Below are 6,000 nucleotides of genomic sequence, written 5' to 3'. Positions count from 1 at the left end.
TTTCAGCAACAATGAAGGAGCCATTAACTCTTCTCTGTCTAAAGTAGCAATGAAATAACACAAAAAGAACATTCATAAAGACTTTTTTGTTGTTTGTTTTTTTTTTGTGGTGTGAATTTGTGTCACTGATCTCCAAACAGCAGAGCAGCAAAGTTCAAGTAAATTCAGTATTCATAAAAAAAAATGTGAATGGCCACAATATTTAAATGTATATTAACTGTCAATTGTTTGGGGCAGTTTAGCTAATAAAAATAACTTTTAAAAGAAGACTGTCATATTAACACATCACAAATAAAAAAAACTTTATTTAGAGTTGTGTTTGCACCCATTTTGGTCTCCACCACCTCACCAGCTTAATGCTGATTTATCTGCTGTTTAGCGTATTATTACTATTAATAATAACAGTTGCCTGTTTTCAATGAATTTGTGCAAACACTAGGTCAAACTCATCCGTGTGCAAAGCTCCTAAAACCACATCATCTTTGGAGTCACTGCATCGAGCACTTACTGAACACTTAGAGGACGTGATTTATTGTTTATCTAAAAAATATTGATTCATGCACCAGATGTATGAATACTGGCTGCGTACAGACTCCCCCATGTCAGAGGACGAGCTGTGCTTCTGCAGGAAACCCCTCCTATGAAATGAGACTTTCTGTATCAGGGTTTGGTTTGTCTGTCCTCACTGACCTTTTGTTTACAAACTGGACCCTGGACTGGGTGAGGCTGGCTTCTCAAACTTAATATAAAAGACATCACAGCTGACCATCTGATCGCCGCTGCCAAAGTGAATTTCAATTAGCACCACAATGACGGTTGCAATTGCTGTGAAAAGTGAGCCGTCATCCCCAGTGGGATATTTATGAAGCACATTCAGTATTTCTGTGACAGTGTGGAGCCAGGATGTAGGGCCCAAACACAAAACACAAACAAGAGAAACCAAGGGCCGAATTAAATCCTTTTTTTTGTTTAATAAGGACTTACGGATAAGTTAACAAAAGACAATACAATGAACCAAAAGTAATATGAAACCCAAAGAGCTCAACAAAAACATGTAGATCCAAGGGAACGGACAAACGAACAGAGAAGCAGTGTGTTACTCAACAGAGACCTTGATAATCAGCTGGGACAAAGACACATAATGGCTAACGAGGTTTAGGTGAGACCAGAGGGAGGAACACACAAGCAGAAACTAATCATATATAATCAGAGGCAAAACACAGAAAGGAAGTGAAGCAGGACATGAAACAACAAGGAATAAGCTTTCAAAATAAAAACAGGAAACGCAAAGAAAAGCAAGGAGTATTAGGGGGAAAATGAGAGAATTAAAGGAGGTAGATTTAGTTTTGATCATTCATCATCAATAATTTAATTTAATTTAATTTAAAATTGTATTGTGATTATTTTTTTTCAGTCATATCGCTGATATATTTTATTTGACTGAGGGAGGGACGTAAACTTCAAGGCTCCGTCCATAAAATGTCCCGAAGCCGCGCACAGACGCACTGTGGTCCGGGAAGTCGCCTGCAGCCAGGTCTCCACCACTGCCCCCCTTTAGAAATGAAACAAACACTTACGCGACCGGTTGACGCATCATCATGTCAGAGGAGAGCTGAGAAAAACTGAAGCCAGCTCACTTTTCACATCTTGCGTGCTATGTCCTGCATCTACAAGCAGCAGGCGTCAGACTCAATTGTAGCCTGTGGATTTTTTTTATTTATTTATTTATTTTATTTTTTTTTTAAGTCTAGACTATAAATTGAACCCAATAAATGTCTAGACGAGTTTTTCAACTTGGGGTCCCCTGGAATTCAAATGGTCTAGTAATTTAATTGATAAAATGAATTAATTTGATTGTTTTTTAAAAAAAAAGATTAAAAATGCTAATAAAAATATTTTATTGTTATTCTTTTTTAAATTAAAACACCACACATAATCTTAAACAAATGTATTCTACAATTTCAATTTCTCGAATAAAAATCTAGTTCAAATAAAATGCAGCATATAGACTAATATATGTGAGCATCTTGATTCATGGTCGCGATCACGTGACCGACACCTGACTTCCTCTCCGCTTATCAGGCTATCGTGCTGTGCCAACGTGAGAAACGTGACCATGGCGTAACCTACGTGCGCAGATTTCATACTGAGTAAGTAAAGTGTGACTAAATTGAGAGTAGATGATCATTATTTCATCATATATACTTTTGTGCCATTTTTATTTGGTGTACTGTGGGTGTACCGTAACGTAAAATATGTGCCATGGCTCAAGAAAGTTTGGGAAACACTGAAGTACAGCATCCAACTTTAAAAAGGCTGCAGCAAAGGCGTGCAAGCTCAGCCGTCCCATTAAATGTGATGAGCTGAGAGACACAATAATAATAGCACTTTCGTTCTTTCAAATCTTCACTGTGGCCAGTTTTCAGACGCTGCAATAGCTTATTACTTACATGAGAGGTTGGTTGTAAATACAAGTTTGCCTCACTGTACATTTAGGCCTATATCCTGATCAGCTGATATGAAATGGTCGCTCTCTGCAACAGTATAACAAACATGATCAAAAACTAAAAAAGTCTCCAGAAATTAGTGAAATCAAAATTAGATCACGACCCAAAAAAAGGTTGGGAACCACTGGCCTAGAATGTAGTAGACTGTGCTGTTTGACCCAGAATACCAAAGCCCTGTACTGTACGTAACTATTCAAACGCCTTAAAAATGAATTATAAAAACAATAATAAATGTGAAATATTGTAATTGGATAAGTGTTCAGTTTGACTCGGAAGAAGACACGCTCCCAAAACGAATCACATAAGCATTAATGAAGCTAATCAAATGTTGCAGAGAAGGCACGTTGTTTGATCTTTGCTATGACGATGAACCTTTGAATAGTTCTCAGGTTGGAGACTCTGAGCAGAGGTACTGATCGTGAAAATGCACCGTATGCAATACGGTGGTCTCATTAAAGCTTCTGTGTTTCTATATTTAGAGGCACTGACATAAGTGGGCCTTTGAACCTGCTAAGAGTCCTTATGTGACTGCAGTGAGATGAATTTACCAATCTGCAGAGTAATTATACCTCCTGATGCAATAAATAAACGAAACAGAGCCGGGAAGAGATGGATTTAGTTTTGTCTTTTTGTTTATTTTATAGTTTGATCCTCTTGTTTTCTGTCTCTTTAAGTTTCTGCTTCTGAACGAGTGACCTACATTAGCGTTGCTTATATAAACGATCTGTCTTCCTGTCTGTCCAGTAACCCTCCCCACTCCACCACCGCCACCGCCACACTCTCCGTCCTTCAGCCGAACAGTCAGTGTCTGCGTATTTATTCTGCGCAGATCAAACAAACTGTGGGAAAGTGTGTATGCGTGGAGACAAGCTGTCTCTGTCGCTGGTGTCGGTTACAAAAGCATCGAGCTCTCTCTCGTTTTCTTCCTTGTTTGTTCTCTTCAAACTCTTCTTTATTATTCTGCCTTCCCACCGCACAAACACACACACACACACACTGACAAACCGCCGCCCTCCAATCCGCCCACTTCCTCCTTGGCAAACAGTTTTGCTTGAATTTCTGGCTATCAGTGGGTTTCTCCCTTTCCTCCAGAGACCCTCGAACTCAAAAGAATGTTTCACTGACCTAAATTGGTGTTAAGAGCATATTGCGCAGACGTACTGTATCTACAACTGGCACCGCAATGTAAAATGGTGTTAAAGCGTTACCTAACAGATAACCGAACGCAAGAAGTGTGGCGCTTAACTCGGTCATGCTCATGCATCAAAATGCTAGCCTGCTTTTTTTTCTTCCTCTCTCACGGCCAGTGCGAATGCATACCCAACATTGTTCAGGCCTGCAGAACTTCTAGCGCGACGCCAAGTGTGCACACATGACAGACATCACTGCTCTCCGTTCAAACATCTGGTTCCAGCGGTTTTGAATTTGTCCCATGACCTGAATGACTGAGAATCTTCACAGACAGGGAGGCTTTGTTTTGAGCACGCTGGTGCCAGATAGAGCACGATACCGAGATGATATTTAAGCCCCGAGAACTAAAGCTATAACTGACCCAGTTTACGCACAGTCACTTCACAAAGTATTCAGGCCACATGCTCCAGGTCACTGCCGTGATGAAAGGTGAATTGGTGTTTTCTCCATTCGTCCTTCCTCGAGTTAAGTCCCCCTGTTCACTGCCAATGAGATGAGAAAGCCCCAAAGGAGTTGTCAGATCGGGCGGTTTTGAATTCTATTTTGCGGGTAAAAAAACAAACAAACAATTGAACGGGTGAAAAGAATTTGAACTGGCTCCAGCTCATTTTGGGTGGTTTTTCTAAATTGCTTTTTAATTGGTGGTTTGAATCAAAATGTGAATTTACTTTTCCCCAGGCTGAGTAAGTGGGCACCATGTGGATTGCACAATGCCATGAAATTCTTGCAGAGTCTCTAGTATGAGTTGTCGTGGTGGTTGTTTGTTGCTGGATGATGCTTCTGTGAGTCGACCATAACTGCTACACTAATTACAGTAATAAAAAATTATCTCTATATTACTTTGGGGGACTTTTGTGTTCACTTGCATATGCACGCGGATTTTGGTCTGGAAACCATCAGCTTGATGCTGCTACCGCCGTGCTTCATGGTAGGGATGATATTTGTGGAAGCTTTCTTATTTGGCACCTACATATCTCAGGGCGTCACTGATCAACCTCCGTCAACTTCTGTCAATCTGTTACGTGACCTACTTTTGTTTTATTTTATTTATTTTTTTTATCTCAGATGTTTATCTCAGTAAATCTATCTGAGGCGTAGGGTAGCTCAGCAAAGTCTTTTTACACAGCTGAACCAAACAACATATAAAATTATTTATTATCAAGTATAAAATGAGCTGGACTTTGTCCCGTTTATCATATTTTTTCCACCTGTTCTTTTCTGCACGTGATGTCCCTCCATATGAAATGGGTTCTGCTTCCTGTTAAAAGGGAGTTTTTTTCCTTCCTCTGTCGCCTTCAGGGGGTTTCACATGGATTTTATAAATGAAATTCAATTGAACTGGAGCATGTTACCCAAAATATTTTTTTGTTTAAAGGCTTGAAACTTTTGCAGATGACAAATCTAATCCTATTTGTCTCTCTCTTTGAAAATTCCTTGGTAATGGTTTAAAGCATAGATCTTCAACAGGGGGTCCGCGACCCCATGGGGGTCGCAAAATCTTTGGTTGATTAGACATTTTTATATATATTTTTTTTAATTTCCCCCCACAAATTTAAATTTCTTTAAATAGGCATTAATATGAATCCAACATATTTTAGTAAAGGGATAAATGGAGGCAGACGACGTTATCTTTCAGTTTGCACTTCACTCATTCAGAGATACAGGAGCTGTGTCAACAGCGTTTCATTCAGAGCGCTAAGCCTTCTGTACACAGTAGGCCCCGCCCCCATCGCTGCTGAGCCAATCACGAGGCCGCATATTACACTCTGACTCTGTCAGGCCCATGTAAAATCAAGAAGCACGCTGCAATATTAGCAGAAGAGAAGCTAACAGTGGCGTTCGCTCCCATTAGCCAACTACCAAGACGAAAATGAATCGCTTTGTTTTATTTTCTTTATCTCTTAATTTTCACCCTACAGTTGCACATTTGAAATAAAAAAATGAATAATTGAACCTGTGTATTATTTGAATAGCTTAATATTGAATGAAAAATGTTGATATTAATGTATATTTAGCACCAGGCCGAGGTTAATATAGAACACATATAATGGGTAGAGGGTCCCTACTTAATCTTTCAACAGTTTGGGGGTACTTGGCCTGGAAAAAGTTGAAAACCGAACATAAAATGTCTAAATATCCCCACATAAAAATCTACGAAACTGGAGTTGTATTAGAAAACAAGTGCCAGACACATTAACTCTTGTTTTTTGAAAGCAGTTGCAACACAATCGGGTCATTCATCTCTTGAATTATTGACCACAACCTCAGTCATGTAATAAGTAAACTGAGCTGCTACTTTCTA

This window comes from Mugil cephalus, chromosome 5 (genome assembly GCF_022458985.1).
Source record: "Mugil cephalus isolate CIBA_MC_2020 chromosome 5, CIBA_Mcephalus_1.1, whole genome shotgun sequence".
Classification (NCBI taxonomy): domain Eukaryota; kingdom Metazoa; phylum Chordata; class Actinopteri; order Mugiliformes; family Mugilidae; genus Mugil; species Mugil cephalus.
This window is presented reverse-complemented; position numbering follows the sequence as displayed.